At 50.5% G+C, this 21,153-nt stretch overlaps 1 protein-coding gene across 1 annotated transcript in view; it reads left to right on the top strand.

The window, feature by feature from the left end:
• Nucleotides 1–233: 233 nt before the first annotated feature.
• The window catches only part of LOC142297060 (uncharacterized), a 157,207-nt gene continuing 136,287 nt past the window's right edge, over nucleotides 234–21,153 (top strand). The window contains exon 1 of the mRNA XM_075341299.1: nucleotides 234–611. The gene's annotated coding sequence lies outside the window, so the exon portion shown is untranslated. The remainder of the gene's footprint in view (nucleotides 612–21,153) is intronic.

Genomic DNA, 21,153 nt, shown 5'->3' with positions numbered 1-21,153 from the left:
GCTCCGGCGTCCCCCACACCTCCACATGTGCCCCCTCTGATCCGGCAGCCCCGTACCTCCACATGAGCCCCCTTCGCTCCGGTGCCCCCTCACCCCCACATGTGCCCCCTCCGCTCCGGCGTCCCCCGCACCTCCACATGTGCCCCCGCTTTTTTCCTCTGAAGTAATTTCAGGAATAATATTGACACAGGCCGATAGGACAGCGGAGTCGGCAATGACGGGGGCGCAGATCGGGCTCCTCACAATCTCCCACAGCAGATTTTGGAAGCCACTTCCTCCCGGTGCCCCTAGTTTGTGTCCGCCGCCTGTTTCATCTGTCACTCATTAGCATTCCACAGATGTTAAGTACATTTCCAAAAAAAAAATAGCTCCAAGTCCTGGGAAGTGAAGAGAAAGGGAGAAAGGGACTATTCAGAGTAACTGCTGCTGAGCACCGGGGTCTCCGCAACCGCCGGCCGGAGCGAGACCCCCGCCCCAACATCACCGGAGACCACTCACTGGAATTACAATAATCAACCCCCAAAATATCCACCCGCACAATATCGCCGCTCAGGTCTTATGTCAGATTACTACTGACCAGAAAGATCGTCCGCAACTTACAGCAAAGAAAGGTAAGAAAATAATCACTTATTACTATCTGCCACATGAGTGCAAGAGCTAAGCAGTCCCATGCAAATCTCATAGATAACGAAGGAAATGTCACCTGCAGTCCTATGTAACACCACAGATAACACAGTGATATCTCTCTGAGTACAGATAATGTAGATGTCTCCTGCAGTCCTATGTAACACCACAGATAACACAGTGATATCTCTGAGTACAGATAATGTAGTAGATGTCACCTGCAGTCCTATGTAACACCACAGATAACACAGTGATATCTCTGAGTACAGATAATGTAGCAGATGTCTCCTGCAGTCCTATGTAACACCACAGATAGCACAGTGACATCTCTGAGTACAGATAATGTAGTAGATGTCACCTGCAGTCCTATGTAACACCACAGATAACACAGTGATATCTCTGAGTACAGATAATGTAGTAGATGTCACCTGCAGTCCTATGTAACACCACAGATAACAGTGATATCTCTGAGTACAGATAATGTAGTAGATGTCACCTGCAGTCCCATGTAACACCACAGATAACACAGTGATATCTCTGAGTACAGATAATGTAGTAGATGTCACCTGCAGTCCTATGTAACACCACAGATAACACAGTGATATCTCTCTGAGGACAAATAATGTAGTATATGTCACCTGCAGTCCTATGTAACAGTGATATCTCTGAGTACAGATAATGTAGTAGATGTCACCTGCAGTCCTATGTAACACCACAGATAACACAGTGACATCTCTCTGAGTACAGATAATGTAGTAGATGTCTCCTGCAGTCCTATGTAACACCACAGATAACACAGTAATATCTCTGAGTACAGATAATGTAGTAGATGTCACCTGCAGTCCTATGTAACACCACGGATAACACAGTGATATCTCTCTGAGTACAGATAATGTAGTAGATGTCACCTGCAGTCCTATGTAACACCACAGATAACACAGTGATATCTCTGAGTACAGATAATGTAGTAGATGTCACCTGCAGTCCCATGTAACACCACATATAACAGTGATAACTCTCTGAGTACAGATAATGTAGTATATGTCACCTGCAGTCCTATGTAACACCACAGATAACACAGTGATACCTCTTTGAGTACAGATAATGTAGAGATCACCTGCAGTCCTATGTAACAGTGATATCTTTGAGTACAGATAATGTAGTAGATGTCACCTGCAGTCCTATGTAACACCACAGATAACACAGTGACATGTCTGTGAGTACAGATAATGTAGTAGATGTCACCTGCAGTCCCATGTAACACCACAGATAACACAGTGATATCTCTGAGTACAGATAATGTAGTAGATGTCACCTGCAGTCCTATGTAACACCACAAATATCACAGTGATATCTCTAAGCACAGATAATGTAGTAGATGTCACCTGCAGTCCCATGTAACACCACAGATAACACAGTGATACCTCTCTGAGTACAGATAATGTAGTAGATGTCACCTGCAGTCCTATGTAACACCACAGATGACACAGTGACATGTCTCAGTACAGATAATGCAGTAGATGTCACCTGCAGTCCCATGTAACACCACAGATAACACAGTGATATCTCTCTGAGTACAGATAATGTAGTAGATGTCATCTGCAGTCCCATGTAACACCACAGATAACACAGTGATACCTCTCTGGGTACAGATAATGTAGTAGATTTCACCTGCAGTCCTATGTAACAGCACAGATAACACAGTGATATCTCTGAGTACAGATAATGTAGAAGATGTCACCTGCAGTCCCATGTAACACCACAGATAACCCAGTAATTTCTCTGAGTACAGATAATGTAGTAGTCACCTGCAGTCCTATGTAACACCACAGATAACACAGTGATATCTCTCTGAGTACATATAATGTAGTAGATGTCACCTGCAGTCCTATGTAACACCACAGATAACACAGTGATATCTCTCTGAGTACATATAATGTAGTAGATGTCACCTGCAGTCCTATGTAACACCACAGATAACACTGATTTCTCTGAGTACAGATAATGTAGTAGGTGTCACCTGCAGTCCTATGTAACACCACAGATAACACAGTGATATCTCTCTGAGTACATATAATGTAGTAGATGTCACCTGCAGTCCTATGTAACACCACAGATAACACTGATTTCTCTGAGTACAGATAATGTAGTAGGTGTCACCTGCAGTCCTATGTAACACCACAGATAACACAGTGATATCTCTCTGAGTACATATAATGTAGTAGATGTCACCTGCAGTCCTATGTAACACCACAGATAACACTGATTTCTCTGAGTACAGATAATGTAGTAGGTGTCACCTGCAGTCCTATGTAACACCACAGATAACACAGTGATACCTCTCTGAGTACAGATAATGTAGTAGATGTCACCTGCAGTCCTATGTAACACCACAGATGACACAGTGACATGTCTCAGTACAGATAATGCAGTAGATGTCACCTGCAGTCCCATGTAACACCACAGATAACACAGTGATATCTCTCTGAGTACAGATAATGTAGTAGATGTCATCTGCAGTCCCATGTAACACCACAGATAACACAGTGATACCTCTCTGGGTACAGATAATGTAGTAGATTTCACCTGCAGTCCTATGTAACAGCACAGATAACACAGTGATATCTCTGAGTACAGATAATGTAGAAGATGTCACCTGCAGTCCCATGTAACACCACAGATAACCCAGTAATTTCTCTGAGTACAGATAATGTAGTAGTCACCTGCAGTCCTATGTAACACCACAGATAACACAGTGATATCTCTCTGAGTACATATAATGTAGTAGATGTCACCTGCAGTCCTATGTAACACCACAGATAACACAGTGATATCTCTCTGAGTACATATAATGTAGTAGATGTCACCTGCAGTCCTATGTAACACCACAGATAACACTGATTTCTCTGAGTACAGATAATGTAGTAGGTGTCACCTGCAGTCCTATGTAACACCACAGATAACACAGTGATATCTCTCTGAGTACATATAATGTAGTAGATGTCACCTGCAGTCCTATGTAACACCACAGATAACACTGATTTCTCTGAGTACAGATAATGTAGTAGGTGTCACCTGCAGTCCTATGTAACACCACAGATAACACAGTGATATCTCTCTGAGTACATATAATGTAGTAGATGTCACCTGCAGTCCTATGTAACACCACAGATAACACTGATTTCTCTGAGTACAGATAATGTAGTAGGTGTCACCTGCAGTCCTATGTAACACGACAGATAACACAGTGATACCATTCTGAGTACAGATAATGTAAATGTCAGACATGTGACCAGTAACATTAGGAAGGTCAGACATGTGACCAGTGACATCAGGATGGTTAGCCATGTGACCTGAGACATCAAGAAGGTCAGACATGTGACCAGTGACATCAGGGAGGTCAGACATGTGACCAGTGACATCAGGAAGGTCAGACATGTGACCAGTGACATCAGGGAGGTCAGACATGTGACCAGTGACATCAGGGAGGTCAGACATGTGACCAGTGACATCAGGAAGGTCAGACATGTGACCAGTGACATCAGGAAGGTCAGACATGTGACCACTGACATCAGGAAGGTCAGACATGTGACCAGTGACATCAGGAAGGTCAGACATGTGACCAGTGACATTAGGAAGGTCAGACATGTGACCAGTGACATCAGGAAGGTTAGCCATGTGACCAGTGACATTAGGAAGGTCAGACATGTGACCAGTGACATCAGGATGGTTAGCCATGTGACCTGAGACATCAAGAAGGTCAGACATGTGACCAGTGACATCAGGGAGGTCAGACATGTGACCAGTGACATCAGGAAGGTCAGACATGTGACCAGTGACATCAGGGAGGTCAGACATGTGACCAGTGACATCAGGGAGGTCAGACATGTGACCAGTGACATCAGGAAGGTCAGACATGTGACCAGTGACATCAGGAAGGTCAGACATGTGACCACTGACATCAGGAAGGTCAGACATGTGACCAGTGACATCAGGAAGGTCAGACATGTGACCAGTGACATTAGGAAGGTCAGACATGTGACCAGTGACATCAGGAAGGTCAGTCATGTGACCAGTGACATCAGGAAGGTCAGACATGTGACCAGTGACATCAGGAAGGTCAGACATGTCACCAGTGACATCAGGAAGGTCAGACATGTGACCAGTGACATTAGGAAGGTCAGACATGTGACTAGTGACATCAGGAAGGTCAGACATGTAACCAGTGATATCAGGAAGGTCAGACATGTGACCAGTGACATCAGGAAGGTCAGACATGTGACCAGTGACATTAGGAAGGTCAGACATGTAACCAGTGATATCAGGAAGGTCAGACATGTGACCAGTGACATCAGGAAGGTCAGACATGTGACCAGTGACATTAGGAAGGTCAGACATGTGACCAGTGACATTAGGAAGGTCAGATATGTGACCAGTGACATTAGGAAGGTCAGATATGTGACCAGTGACATTAGGAAGGTCAGATATGTGACCAGTGACATCAGGAAGGTCAGACATGTGACCAATGATACCAGGAAGGTCAGACATGTGACCAGTGACATTAGGAAGGTCAGACATGTGACCAGTAACATCAGGAAGGTCAGACATGAGACCAGTGACATTAGGAAGGTCAGACATGTGGCCAGTGACATCAGGAAGGTCAGACATGTGACCAGTGACATCAGGAAGGTCAGACATGTGACCAGTGACATCAGGAAGGTCAGACACGTGATCTGTAACCAGTGACATCAGGAAGGTCAGACATGTGACCAGTGACATCAGGAAGGTCAGACATGTGACCAGTGACATCAGGAAGGTCAGACATGTGACCAGTGACATCAGGAAGGTCAGACACGTGATCTGTAACCAGTGACATCAGGAAGGTCAGACATGTGACCAGTGACATCAGGAAGGTCAGACATGTGACCAGTGACATCAGGAAGGTCAGCCATGGGACCAGTGACATCAGGAAGGTCAGACATGTGACCAGTGACATTAGGAAGGTCAGACATGTGACCAATGACATCAGGAAGGTCAGACATATGACCAGTGACATTAGGAAGGTCATATATGTGACCAGTGACATTAGGAAGGTCAGATATGTGACCAGTGACATCAGGAAGGTCAGACATGTGACCAGTGACATTAGGAAGGTCAGATATGTGACCAGTGACATCAGGAAGGTCAGACATGTGACCAGTGACATCAGGAAGGTCAGACATGTGACCAGTGACATTAGGAAGGTCAGACATGTGACCAGTGACATCAGGAAGGTCAGACATGTGACCAGTGACATCAGGAAGGTCAGACATGTGACCTGCGTCCAGTGACATCAGGAAGGTCAGACATGTGACCAGTGACATCAGGAAGGTCAGACATGTGACTAGTGACATCAGGAAGGTCAGACATGTGACCCGTGACATTAGGAAGGTCAGACATGTGACCAGTGACATCTGGAAGGTCAAACATGTGACCAGGGACATCAGGAAGGTCAGCCATGTGACCAGTGACATCAGGAAGGTCAGAGATGTGACCAGTGACATTAGGAAGGTCAAACATGTGACCAGTGACATTAGGAAGGTCAGCCATGTGACCAGTGACATCAGGAAGGTCAGACATGTGACCAGTGACATTAGGAAGGTCAAACATGTGACCAGTGACATTAGGAAGGTCAGACATGTGAACAGTGACATCAGGAAGGTCAGACATGTGACCAGTGACATTAGGAAGGTCAAACATGTGACCAGTGACATTAGGAAGGTCAGACATGTGACCAGTGACATTAGGAAGGTCAGACATGTGACCAGTGACATCAGGAAGGTCAGACATATGACCAGTGACATTAGGAAAGGTCAGACATGTGACCAATGACATTAGGAAGGTAAGATATGTGACCAGTGACATCAGGAAGGTCAGACATGTGACCAGTGACATTAGGAAGGTCAGACATGTGACCAGTGACATTAGGAAGGTCAGACATGTGACCAGTGACATTAGGAAGGTCAGCCATGTGACCAGTGACATCAGGAAGGTCAGACATGTCACCAGTGACATCAGGAAGGTCAGACATGTGACCAGTGACATTAGGAAGGTCAGACATGTGACTAGTGACATCAGGAAGGTCAGACATGTAACCAGTGATATCAGGAAGGTCAGACATGTGACCAGTGACATCAGGAAGGTCAGACATGTGACCAGTGACATTAGGAAGGTCAGACATGTAACCAGTGATATCAGGAAGGTCAGACATGTGACCAGTGACATCAGGAAGGTCAGACATGTGACCAGTGACATTAGGAAGGTCAGACATGTGACCAGTGACATTAGGAAGGTCAGATATGTGACCAGTGACATTAGGAAGGTCAGATATGTGACCAGTGACATTAGGAAGGTCAGATATGTGACCAGTGACATCAGGAAGGTCAGACATGTGACCAATGATACCAGGAAGGTCAGACATGTGACCAGTGACATTAGGAAGGTCAGACATGTGACCAGTAACATCAGGAAGGTCAGACATGAGACCAGTGACATTAGGAAGGTCAGACATGTGGCCAGTGACATCAGGAAGGTCAGACATGTGACCAGTGACATCAGGAAGGTCAGACATGTGACCAGTGACATCAGGAAGGTCAGACACGTGATCTGTAACCAGTGACATCAGGAAGGTCAGACATGTGACCAGTGACATCAGGAAGGTCAGACATGTGACCAGTGACATCAGGAAGGTCAGACATGTGACCAGTGACATCAGGAAGGTCAGACACGTGATCTGTAACCAGTGACATCAGGAAGGTCAGACATGTGACCAGTGACATCAGGAAGGTCAGACATGTGACCAGTGACATCACGAAGGTCAGCCATGTGACCAGTGACATCAGGAAGGTCAGACATGTGACCAGTGACATTAGGAAGGTCAGACATGTGACCAATGACATCAGGAAGGTCAGACATATGACCAGTGACATTAGGAAGGTCATATATGTGACCAGTGACATTAGGAAGGTCAGATATGTGACCAGTGACATCAGGAAGGTCAGACATGTGACCAGTGACATTAGGAAGGTCAGATATGTGACCAGTGACATCAGGAAGGTCAGACATGTGACCAGTGACATCAGGAAGGTCAGACATGTGACCAGTGACATTAGGAAGGTCAGACATGTGACCAGTGACATCAGGAAGGTCAGACATGTGACCAGTGACATCAGGAAGGTCAGACATGTGACCTGCGTCCAGTGACATCAGGAAGGTCAGACATGTGACCAGTGACATCAGGAAGGTCAGACATGTGACTAGTGACATCAGGAAGGTCAGACATGTGACCCGTGACATTAGGAAGGTCAGACATGTGACCAGTGACATCTGGAAGGTCAAACATGTGACCAGGGACATCAGGAAGGTCAGCCATGTGACCAGTGACATCAGGAAGGTCAGAGATGTGACCAGTGACATTAGGAAGGTCAAACATGTGACCAGTGACATTAGGAAGGTCAGCCATGTGACCAGTGACATCAGGAAGGTCAGACATGTGACCAGTGACATTAGGAAGGTCAAACATGTGACCAGTGACATTAGGAAGGTCAGACATGTGAACAGTGACATCAGGAAGGTCAGACATGTGACCAGTGACATTAGGAAGGTCAAACATGTGACCAGTGACATTAGGAAGGTCAGACATGTGACCAGTGACATTAGGAAGGTCAGACATGTGACCAGTGACATCAGGAAGGTCAGACATATGACCAGTGACATTAGGAAAGGTCAGACATGTGACCAATGACATTAGGAAGGTCAGATATGTGACCAGTGACATCAGGAAGGTCAGACATGTGACCAGTGACATTAGGAAGGTCAGACATGTGACCAGTGACATTAGGAAGGTCAGACATGTGACCAGTGACATTAGGAAGGTCAGCCATGTGACCAGTGACACCAGTGAATTCACTACATTACTTAATTTCAGTGCAATATATGCAAAATAAGTGACAAAACGTATAATCCCTGTGGGCCGCTGCGGGGGACAACGTGGCTTACTGGCCCTATAGGGGGGCAATATATCGGCTGATTTAAAGGGACCGTTTCTGCATTGCCGCGGACCCCTGCCCTCTGTGTGCGGAGCTTTTTCGTCTGCTTTATCCATCATTTCTCCCATGATGCTCTCCTCGCTGCCAGCGCGTTTCACAGACTGCGGAGCCTTTTGTTACGACTTGTCCGGTATTAGGAGCAGATAATATTTCCTTTTTGCTGGCGACGTGACGGGAATTCTCATTCTATCGGTCGTACGTCACTTTACTATTTGTCACCAGTCAATAAATCCGGCTGCAGATGTCTTAGCACGTGCTTAAATATTCATTATATACGAGCAGCTGTCAAATAACACAATGGAGATGTCAGTGTTTCCACTATTACCGGCCCCGACCGGCAGCCAAGAAAGATGATGAGGATCCCACATGGGCCGGCCAGAGGCTGAGGACTGGGAGCACTGGGAGGACTGGTGTCTCTACAGATTACAGGGCAGGGCCAGGGAATACTGGAACCAGCATGGATGGCACAGGACGCTGGCACTGGGGCTGGCACTGTGGAGCTTACAGTTTACACTGTGAAGGGCATTGCCATAAAGTCATTATGCCTGGCACTGTGGAAGCCACCATCAGGAGGGCACTGTGGAAGCCACCATCAGGAGGGCACTGTGGAAGCCACCATCAGGAGGGCACTGGAAGCCACCATCAGGAGGGCACTGTGGGAGCCACCATCAGGAGGGCACTGTGGGAGCCGTTGTCAGGAGGGCACTGTGGGAGCCGTTGTCAGGAGGGCACTGTGGAAGTGTCGCGGGCGGAGGGGACGCGCTCGCAACGCTCGGGTCCGGGGCTTCTGCTGCTGCTGTTCGGTGGCTCGAGCGGTGGACCGGACCCGTGGACTCGAGCGACGCTCCTCACCCGTGAGTGAAAAGGGGTTGGTATGTTTCGGGAGATTGTTCGTGACGCCACCTGTTCTGTCCCCACTTAAAGGCGATGGAAGGTGCGTAGTTGTGAGAGGTTGTGAGAATCTTACCTTCGTTTTTCCTATAGGTGGGACAGACAGGACCAGAGCGCTCCAGAGTGAAACATGCACATGCTGAGATGAAACAATGGTGGTTTATTTTCTCCAAAGGTTAGGACATGCAGAGTGCAGTAATCCAAGTACCTGGCATTGAAATCTTCCAGTGATGCTTGCCTCTGTAGCTACTACGTGGTCAGAAGACTTTGCTCCTAGTAGCTCCAATAAGGGATGTTGCTCTCACAAAAACTCTGGCTGGAAAATGAACATCCCAGGATGTGATGCAAGAGGGTCATCAGACACTCCCATGGGCTGGGCAAAAGAAACAGAGGAGCTGAAAGGTTTGACCAGTAGATGGCAGCACAGACAAGCATGAAAAACATTAAATAACAGTTTTAACTAAGACAAATAGAAACAGCACACTCCCCGTCTGAAATTCACTTTGGGGATTTCACTATTGAGTCCATAATACAACCTGGAAGGAAAAGCATGTTAAATGCAAAAACAAGCTCAATTGAGTCCAAAACAAGAAGGATGGCTCAAAGTTCAGGTCCGGTAGCGTTCATCCTGTAGGGACACTCTCTATGGGCAAAAGCAGAACAAGTTCGTGGATTGGCCTTGCAAATGTCTTCGTCTCACCTTTCCTGATGACCTTTAGCTCCACCTTCCGAACATTGCCGTCCTGACTAGGTAGTATCCTAGTAATTAGTCCCATAGGCCAGTCAGTCCTTTCTGTGGTCTGATCTTTCATGAGGACTAGGTCTCCTTCCTTGAGGTTCGGCTTGGGATGTCGCCACTTCTTTCTTCCTTGAAGAATGGTGAGGTATTCCTTCCTCCATCGGTTCCAGAAGTATTCAGCCAAGTATTGAACCTGTTTCCAGTGTTTTTGATAAGTGTTCGCGTGGGTGAACTCTGCGCTGGGCATTACCGCGTTGTCAGTTTTTTGGGTAATGAGAATAGTAGGAGTCAATATGGTTGGTGTTTCTGGATCCATGGTCACCGGCACAAGGGGTCTTGAATTGATAATGGCTGAGACTTCAGCTAAAAGAGTGACTAGAGTCTCATGTGTGAGTCTTGAGGAATTGACGTCCATTAGCATGGAGTTCAAGATGTTGCGTGAAATCCCGATCATCCTCTCCCAGGAGCCTCCCATGTGAGAACTGTGAGGGGGATTGAAGATCCAGGTGCAACCTTTCTCTGCCAGCTGATCTTGGATAGGTTTGGTGTCGATGTTCAGTTCTCTACAAGCACCGACGAAGTTGCTTCCACGGTCAGACCTCAGCTGTTTCACTGGTCCTCTGATGGCAAGGAACCTTCTCAAGGCATTGATTAGGCTGGAGGTATCCATGGACTCTAACACCTCAATGTGAATGGCTCGAACACTCATGCAGGTGAATAACACAGCCCACCGCTTGCTGTTTGCTTGGCCTCCGCGAGTTCTGCGTGTGGACATCCATGGTCCGAAAACGTCTAGGCTCACGTAGGTGAAAGGTGGCTCTGTGGAAAGTCTGTCTGTAGGCAAGTCAGCCATTTGCTGGTACAGTTGTTTTCCTCTCGCTTTACGACAGTGCACACAATCGTGTAGTATTTGTGCTACACGTCTCTTCATTCCAATAATCCAGAGGCCTGCAGACCGTAAAGCACCTTCTGTAATTTGCCTGCCTTGGTGTTCAGTCTTTTCATGGTGGTGTCGGATCAGCAAGACTGTAACATGGTGTTTGTTGGGAATGATGAGAGCATTTTGTTCTGCAACTCCAAGATGAGCCTGATTTAAACGACCACCAACTCTCAGTAAGCCGAAACTGTCGATGACTGGGTTTAAATTGGCGAGAGGACTTCTTAATGGAATCTGCTGTTTGTTGTATAAACACTTCCATTCTATGGCGAATTCACTCTGTTGGAGGTGGCGTATTATGAGGGACTCGCTATGGGAGATGTCCTCAGCAGAAAGGGGTTTGTGACAGATATGCCAGCGATGACAGTCTTTGTTTTTAAGGTCAGTACGACAGCATCTGGCGATATGCACTAACCTAGCGACAGTCCTGACGAGCCTCATCCAGCTGGAGAAACGTTCAAAACGTTGGCAACCGAGGTTGGAAGTTTTTTCTGCACTGGTGGCCAGGGTATTGACTTCAGCTCGGACATCTGGATCGTTGTCTGGATCTAGGATGCTGAAGGCTTCCTGGACACCTTCTTCTGACTGTCTCAGCAGGAACTCTGGACCTGTAAGCCAAGAAGAGTTAGCAAAAGAACTTATAGACGTAGGTCTAGTTGCGTGATCTGCTGGATTCAGTTCGGTTGGTACAGGTTCTGCTAGGTTGTTGCAGACTTCCTTTGTTCATAAAGGTGACGCGGTGTTCTCTCATTTCAGGCTTGCTGTTCATAGAACGCTGAAGAGAGTTAAATCTGGTCTGAGCTTGAGCTCGGTTGTTTGGGAGTCTTACCCTGGTAGATCGGAAGGGTAATGGAGAGACCCAATGGTTGGTTTTGTCTTTAGAAAACTCACAGTCCATTATTCCGATGAATTCTCTGTCCTCTACTGACAAGGCTACTTTATCGTCGTCCTTGGTTGTGTGAAAGACTGATCTTCCCAAGTTGTCGATATGCAGAGAAGAAGCGATGTCAGGTAGCTGTATTGTGTCTGGAGACTTCTCTTTCACTCCATAGTGATGAGGACATGGCTTTAAGCAGGTTGTGCGCCCATCTCCATGCACATAAGTCTTGAAGGAATCAATTCCTGATCGGTCAACGCACACATTTCCTATGACTACCCATCCCAAGTCCAGTCTCTGGGCGTATGGTGCATAGTCAGGCCCATTACACTGCTGTCGCACCTTGTGTACCCTTAGATTGTCTCTGCCGAGCAGGAGTAGAATCTCTGCGTTATTGTCCAGAGGTGGAATAACACTAGCGAGGTGTCTTAGGTGTGGTTGATGAAATGCAGCTTCTGGGGTAGGAATTTCATTCCTGTGGCTGGGTATTTGGTCACATTCAACGAGCGTTGGTAGAGGTATTTCAGTCTTCCCATTGATAGGAGAAGCAATGAATCCCTGGGCTCTTCTGCTGCTAGTCTCAATGCGACCTGAGCAGGTGTTCAAGGTGTAGGGTTCTGATGGTCCATTAATTCCGAAGGCTTCAAAGAATTTGGTTCCTGCTAGGGACCGGTTGCTTTGGTCGTCTATGATGGCATACACCTTCATTGCCTTTTCTGGATGTCCCTCGGGATAAACCTTGATGAGGCATATTCGGGCACAACATTTCTGTGTTTGGCCCTCTCCACATACCTCTGAGCATGAGCAGGAGACGGCTGTGGTGGTGTCAGTCTGATTCTTGGGCTCCCCGCCATGACTTGGAGTGGGAGCGGTGGTGACTGCAGCCGGTGTGTCTCTAGCTAGCTGGGTTGGGTGCATTGCTGAAATGTGTTTTTCACTATGACACTCCTCACACTTAACAATGGATTTACAGTCCTTGGCCATGTGCTCAAGTGATGCGCAGCATTTGAAACAAATCCCAAGCTCTGTGAGGACTTTCTTGCGCTCCTGTAGGGTTTTGGATCTAAACCCTCTGCACTTGTTCAGTGAATGCGTTTTTTTATGGATGGGACATTCTTGATTGAAAGACTTATCTCGTGATGAGATGGTGTTCTGTTTATCTGTGCGTGCTACAGGTGATGGTAGCTCAGTCTTCCTGACACTCACAGTGTTCTTAATGTCTCTGCGTTTGTGTATGGCACCTTCATACCTTGATGATGATGTTGCAGCTGCCGAAGTGTTGAACTCTAGGAAGTCGAGGCTGGGGTCGTTCCTCATCTGGGCCTGCTCGTCGATGAACTTGCAGAACTGAATAAATGGGGGAAAGGTGACGTCATGCACTCTTTTGTACCTTGAGACTGACGTTGCCCATTTCTCCTGCAGACTGTATGGCAGCTTCACCACGATTGGGTTCACTCCATGGGCTGTATCCAGGTAGCACAGCCCAGACAGACGAGGATCTCTTTTGGCGAGCTCCAGCTCCATGAGCAGATCACTTAGGTCTTGAAGCTTGTGGACTTCTTTAAGGTTGATCTTTGGGATGTCCTGCAGTCTCTTGAATAGGGCTTTCTCTATTGCTTCTGCGCTGCCAAAGGTGCGTTCCAGTCTCTGCCATGCAGCAGCGAGACCTGCTTCTGCTTGTCCCACATAGACGGTTCTGAGGCTCTTGATACAGTTTGTAGAGCCTGGGCCCAACCACTTGATCAGGAGGTCGAGCTCCTGTTCCGCAGTGAAGTTGAGATTGGCGATGGCTGCCTTGAAAGTTGCTTTCCAGGCCCTGTAGCTCTCTGCACGATCATCGAATTTCGTGAGACTAGTGTTGATTAGCTCTCTGCTCACCATGAACCTGGCAAACTCAGACATATCTGATTTCTCACCACTTGTTGCCACGACGACTCGTGATGCCCCTGGGGCGTATGGGCTGCCTGGCGTGAATGGATGAGATGTTCCCGGGTAAAATGACGTTGCTGCAGGGTTGAGCTGTGGTTTAACCTCTGTAGATTCTGATGACCGCTGCTTGAGCTGTGGAAGTGGGTCAGGAAACACTTGGTTGCCATCTTGCCGTGGTGACTGTGTTTGAGAGGGCACCTCTTGGTGACTGTTATTAATTTGCTCGGGTGCTTTAGGTGGCACTGGCACTGGTAGAGGTAAGTTGGAGGTTTCGGTGTTGTCGGCTTGGACGGTACTGCAAACCGGGGTTGCTACAGGTAACTGATTCAGTACATAGTCTCTTGTGCGATCAACTGGATTGTCTGCTTCCAGTGGTGGCGAGTGAGCTGGATCAGGACCTTGGATCAATGCTTGCTCAAGTAGTCTCACTTTAGCTAGTGCAACTTCCTCTTCCATCTGTGACCGAAGAATCTTTATCTGAGCCTCCGCTTCTGCCCTTGTGGCTTCTGCTTTAGCGGCTTCTGCTTTTGCATGGGCTTCTGCTTTAGCGGCTTCTGCTTTTGCAAGGGCTTCTGCTTTAGCAGCTTCTGCTTTTGCAAGGGCCTCCGCTTCTGCCCTTTTGGCTTCCGCTTTAGCAGCTTCTGCTTTTGCAAGGGCTTCTGCCCTTTTGGCTTCCGCTTTAGCAGCTTCTGCTTTTGCAAGGGCTTCTGCTTTAGCAGCTTCTGCTTTTGCAAGGGCTTCTGCTTCTGTCCTTTTGGCTTCTGCTTATGCCCTTTTGGCTTCTTCCTCTACTTCTCTTTCTGTGAAGGAACGTCTCACCTTGGATTCTTCTGCTCTTCTGCGGGCCTCTAGTATCCTGTCGCTCAGGGCTGAGCTTCTTGAGGATGATGACCCGGATGACCGAGAGGAACGTCTAGATGAGGTTGATCGGTGTGATCTGGTTTCTTGCTGGTGAGAGATACGGTGTTCGGCCTTGTCTATGGCATCTTGCACCTTGGCATCTCTTTCCTTGTCTACCTCTTCTGCCTTGCTCAGGTCTGAAAGAGCTTCATCAATTTTAGAGTCTTTTAGAAAGGTAATGTACCTTGTTGACAGTCTCTTGTATCTTTCATGAGCTGTGTTCAGCCGTTCCAGAGCGGCTTGTAAGCATGCGGCATCACCTGATGAGGATTCAAGTCTTGGCATGTAGGTGACTCGTTCCCACTGTTCTTCCAGGTGTTCACATAACTCATCTTTGATAGTGTGATAGTTTTCAGCGGCCTTTATCGTGGGTTTGGAAGAGCGCTTCGGTCGGACAACTTGGTCTGCTGAAAGTGTGGGCTCTGCCGCCTGGGCTTCATAATGGACAGTATCAGATTGTATTTGCTCTGTTTCAGCAGTGGGGAACTGTCCAAGGTCTTTTTCAGCCATTTTGATTTAAGGTGTACTGTCTCTTTAAGAAACTTGACTTTTGAATAGGGGTCCAAAAATCGTTGTGCAGCTCTGCAAGGACTCCTTGATGAGATTCCCAAGGTGTCTTTAGCAAAACTTGGGGTTCGCAGTGCAGCGATGTGCAGTAATGGGGTATAATGTACTGCAAGTCTATAGAAGTGGTATGGCTAGAGGGAAACAGCAGGTGCATAAACTGTCCCTTTACAATGCAGCAGAGGTGATATAGGACGTGGCAGATGGGAAAGCTTCCCCTTAGGCTTGTCCAGGCATGCACTGTGCAGGCAGACTAGTGCACAAGCCTTGTTGCTAGGCAGATTACATGGGAAGTTACAGGGCTCTTAGGGATCTGTAGCCGGGGTATTGAGCTCTTAAGCAGTCTTCTGACTGTTCTGTCCCCACTTAAAGGCGATGGAAGGTGCGTAGTTGTGAGAGGTTGTGAGAATCTTACCTTCGTTTTTCCTATAGGTGGGGCAGACAGGACCAGAGCACTCCAGAGTGAAACATGCACAAGCTGAGATGAAACAATGGTGGTTTATTTTCTCCAAAGGTTAGGACATGCAGAGTGCAGCAATCCAAGTACCTGGCATTGTAATTCTCCAGCGATGCTTGCCTCTGAAGCTACTGTGTGGTCAGAAGACTTTGCTCCTAGTAGCTCCAATAAGGGATGTTGCTCTCACAAAAACTCTGGCTGGAAAATGAACATCCCAGGATGTGATGCAAGAGGTCATCAGACACTCCCATGGGCTGGGCAAAAGAAACAGAGGAGCTGAAAAGTCTGACCAGTAGATGGCAGCAGAGACAAGCATGAAAAACATTAAATAACAGTTTTAACTAAGACAAATAGAAACAGCACACCACCCACGGGAGGTGGTGATGATGGCACCACCGCTGCTAGTGACGGGGATCCCGGGAGTGATGGTAGGGCGCAGCTGAGATGTTGTCCCCTCCGTGGGTAGGGGGGTTGGTGATCCCGGGGCCTGATGAGCGGGACGCCGTCCACTGCCAGAGGAATGATGGGGCGAACTCCAACATACCGGTCTCGCCAGTCGGGGGGGCCATTGGTGTCTACTCTTGAGGATTGGCCCATGGCCCCAGGGGTTGCTCGTTTAACGGGCATCCCCTAGAGTAGTGGCCAGGCTTGTGTCGCGGGCGGGGAGGGGACGCTGCGCTCACCACGCTCGGGTCCGGCGCTGCTGCTGCTCGGTGGCTCGAGCGGTGGGCCGGATCCGGGGACTCGAGCGGCGCTCCTCGCCCGTGAGTGAAAAGGGGATAGTTTGGTTTGGAGATGTTGTTCGTGACGCCACCCACGGTTGTGGTGAGGTTGGGACACCACCGCTACTCTAGACGGGGATCCCAGGAGCGATGACATGGAGCAGCCGAGATGTTTTTCTCTCCCCTCCGTGGGTAGGGGGATTTGGTGGTCCCGGGGCCCGATGATGGTGACTGGAAGGTGAATGGCAGGGTTTGGTGAGGTGCAGGATCGCGGGGCAGCGCGGTGCCAGACGGCACGATGGTACTCACTCAGCCAATGATGTAGACGGAGTCTCTGGTAAAACAAACGGCTGGATGGACGGGTCCCACAGATGGCTGCGGTGGTCACTCCCGGTAGGTTGGCGGTGACTGTCTCTCCCTGCACCTTTGATGTGTTTTCGGCCCCGATGGCTTCCCACCGGTGGCCCGCTCCCCAGCGGTGTAGTTGCCAGAGGAGCCATTTTTGCCCGCAGACGCTGGCCCTGGGAACTCCAGCTGTGGTGGTAGCTATATTTCCCTTCACGGTTAAGCGGTTGCCTTCAGTCGGGTCTTTGCTGCTGGGAAACCCCGGAGGTTCCCGTCGCTGACGGATTTGACCGGTTTAACGGCGACTCCAAGCCTGGTCGGGGTCCGTAGGCCCTGCTGAGTGGTGCTGGCTTCTCTTCGCTCCCGGTCCGGTACCGGCAGGCCACCGCCCATCCCCGGTCCTTACGGTTGTGCGTCAATCGGCCTCGCCTGCAGACGGTCACCACCGTCTGCCAACCTTTCTGTTTCTGTGCCTGGGCCACGTACCCGGACACGGCCAGTCTGCTCCACTACCACTTCCTCAACTCTCAAACTGTTCTACTCTGTCTCCCTTCCTTTTCCCGCCTCCAGGACTGTGAACTCCTCGGTGCGTGGGGCCAACCGCCTGGCTCCACCCCACCTGGTGTGGACATCAGCCCCTGGAGGGAGGCAACAAGGATTTGTGTGTGACACTGGTGTTCCTAACCGGGGTGTGGGGTGTGTTGTTGCTGTTCCTGTGACGTCCTGGCTTGTCCAGGGCGCCACACTTGCGGCACCTGTAACAAATAGGAGGCCCATACCGTGAGTCATTGGTCCTTCTCCGCTGCATCCAGGGGACGTCCTCGGGGCTGTCGGCGAGCTGGATGCTCCCTGGGGGCTTGACTCTAGTTGGAAGCTGGAGTGCGGCGAGGATCTTGGCGAGGTCTCCATCCATGTGGCGGACCTGGGCAGCTAGCTCCTCCATCATCCCGACGGGCGCCGCAGGGGTCGGTAGAGCCGGGAGAGGAGGTGCCACCATGATAGGAGCAGTCTCAGCCGGCCATGGGGCCGCCTCAGGAGCATCTGGCGTTGGGGCCTGCAGGGCCTTGATGGCCCGCTCCTTCAATACTGCAAAGTCCAGATTGGGGTGTTCCAGGGCCCACAGCCGTAGCTGCTTGCGGTCTTCCGCAGACCCCAGCCCTTGCAGGAATTGTTCCAATAGCATCTTATTGCTGTCCGCTTCGTTGATAGTGTCCACCCGCTTCAGTGTACGGAGGGCTGTTTGCAGGCGCAGGGCATAGTCTCTTACATTGTCCGCAGGCCGCTGTCGACACTGATAAAACTGCATCCGCAATTCCGCTTCCGTACGGGTCTCAAAAGCGATTTGGAGTTTCTCAAAAATGGTAGTCACTGAGGCCCGGTCTGCGTCGGTCCAGGTCTCCGTCTCCTGCTCAGCCGCGCCGGTTAGCTGCCCTAGTACTACCGCTGCCCGTTGCCTATCAGTCAAGGGATATAAATCGAGGACTGGGCTAATCTTTTTCCGGACCACCTGCAAAGTATCAGGCTTCCCATCGTACTGCGGCAGCCAGGTAGCACCGGGCACATAGGGCAGGGAGAACGGCATCACGTGGGCGACCGCTGGGCCCGCGGCCTCCCCCGCTCTTGCGGCCGGAGCACGGGCTATCCCGTTTCCATCTACGGGCGCTGCTGCCGCTGCGACCGCCACTCCTCCAACGGCTCCGTCGGGCGCAGACATCTTTTTCCCGTCCCCCTTGGTTCTTTCTAGCACTTCCGCTTGTTGGGGGCGGGGCTTCGCTTTCGCGCCTTCCCTGCTCGAGAAAGACGCTCGAGCGGGAAATCTTCGCGCCAAAAGATGGCGGCGCTTCAAATTTTTCGGCCGGACGCCACCGGCGGGGACTGCAAGGCGCACTTCTACCGGTAGGTAGATCGGTTCTATCCTGTTCGTGACGCCAAGTTGTCGCGGGCAGAGGGGACGCGCTCGTCACGCTCGGGTCCGGGGCGTCTGCTGCTGCTGCTCGGTGGCTCGAGCGGTGGACCAGACCCGGGGCCTGAGCCGCGCTCCTCACCCGTGAGTGAAAAGGGGGTGGTATGTTTAGGGAGATTGTTCGTGACGCAACCCACGGGACGTGGTGATGATGGCACCACCGCTGCTGGTAACGGGGATCCCGGGAGAGATGGTAGGGTGCAGCTGAGATGTTGTCCCCTCCGTGGATAGGGGGGTTGGTGATCCCGGGGCCCGATGGTGTAACAGGGAGGCTGGACAGCTGGGTGCAAGTACAGCGCGGCGCGGTGCCGGACGGCACTGGTGTACTCAGTCAGACAATCACTGACAAAGTCTCTGGTAAACCAAAACGGCCAGATGGATGGGTCCTGCAGCCGGCTGCAGTGTTGTTGCTGTGCTCTCCCCGGACGGCTGATGGTGGCTGTCTTTCCCTGCACCTGTGAAGATATTTTTGACTCCTGTGGTTGCCCACCGGTAGTCCGCTCCCCGGCGTATAGGTGCCGTAGGAGCCCGTTTTGCCCGCAGGCGCTGGCCCTTGGATCTCTAGCCTGTGGCGGTGGCTGTATATCCTCTCTGGGTGGACGGTTGCCTTCAATCGGGACTTGGTTGTTAGGAAACCCCTGGGGTTCCTGTCACATTCGGATTTGACTATTGACGGCGGCTCCAAGCCTGGTCGGGGTCCGATAGCCCTGCCTGTGTGTGCTGGCTTCACTCTGTTCCCCGGTCCGGTACTGGCGGGCCGACGCCCAACCCCAGTCCTTACGGCTCTGCGGAGTTCCACGAACTCCTGCAGACAGCCACCACCGTCTGCCAACCTTGCTGTCATTGCCTAGGCTCCAACCCAGACACCTCAAGTGTTTTCTCCTCTCACTTTCACCTCCAACACTGAACTGTCACTTTTCCCAACTCCAGGCCTGTGAACTCCTCGGTGGGTGGGGCCAACCGCCTGGCTCCGCCCCACCTGGTGTGGACATCAGACCCTGGAGGGAGGCAACAAGGATTTTTAATTGACTGTTGTAACTGTCTAGGGTGGGGGATGTGTGCATGTGTCGCGGGCGGAGGAGGGGACGCTGCGCTCACCCACTGCTCGGGTCCGGCTGCTGCTGCTGCTCGGTGGTGGCTCAAGTGGTGGGCTGGATCCCGGGGACTCGAGCGGCGTTCCTCGCCCGTGAGTGAAAGGGGGTGGTTTGGTTTAGGGATATTGTCCGTGACGCCACCCACGGTTGTGGTGAGGTTGGTGACACCACCGCTTCTCTGGACGGGGATCCCGGGAGCGGTGACAAGGAGCAGCTTAGATGTTGTTTTCTCCCCTCCGTGGGTAGGGGGGGTTGGTTGTCCCGGGGCCCCGGTAAGGGGGTAGGGGTGGATGGCAGGCGGGTTACGGGGCCTGGTGAGGTGCAGGGTCGCGGGGGCAGCGCTGTGCCACACGGCACGGTGGTACTCACTCAGCCAGTAATTCACACGGAGTCTCCGGTCAAACAAACGGCTGGATGGACGGGTCCCACAGACGTCTGCGGTTGTTCTCCCAGTAGGTTGATGGTGACTGCCTTTCCCTGCACCTGTGTTGTGTTTACGGTTCCAATGGCTTCCCACCGGTAACCCGCTCCCCAGCTTGGATGGGTGCTGAAGGAGCCCCTTTTGCCCACAGGCTCTGGCCCTGGGAACTGTAGCCTTGGCGGTGACTGTGTTTCCCTGTACGGTGTGAGCTGTTACCTTCAATCGGGTCTTGACTGCTGGGAAACCCCGGAGGTTCCCTTCGCTAATGGATATGACCGGTTTTACGGTGACTCCTAGCCTGGTCGGGGTCCGTAGGCCGTGCCGGATGGTGCTGGCTTCTCTTTGCTCTCCGATCCGGTACCGCTGGGCCACCGCCCGTCCACGGTCCTTACGGTTCGCTCCAATCGGCCTCTCCTGCAGACGGTCACCACCGTCTGCCAACCTTGCTGTTCCGTCCGGGCCACACACCCGGACGCTTTCAGTCTCCTCTTTTTCCACTTCACTCCACTCCTCCTCAACTCCTCTCCAAAACTAATCTGCTCTCCTTTTCTCGCCTCCAGGACTGTGAACTCCTCGGTGGGCGGGGCCAACCGCCTGGCCCAC

The sequence above is a fragment of the Anomaloglossus baeobatrachus genome, chromosome 3, assembly GCF_048569485.1.
Source record: "Anomaloglossus baeobatrachus isolate aAnoBae1 chromosome 3, aAnoBae1.hap1, whole genome shotgun sequence".
NCBI lineage: Eukaryota > Metazoa > Chordata > Amphibia > Anura > Aromobatidae > Anomaloglossus > Anomaloglossus baeobatrachus.
Note: the sequence above shows the minus strand (reverse complement) of the source record. Positions and strands in the feature narration are given on the sequence as shown.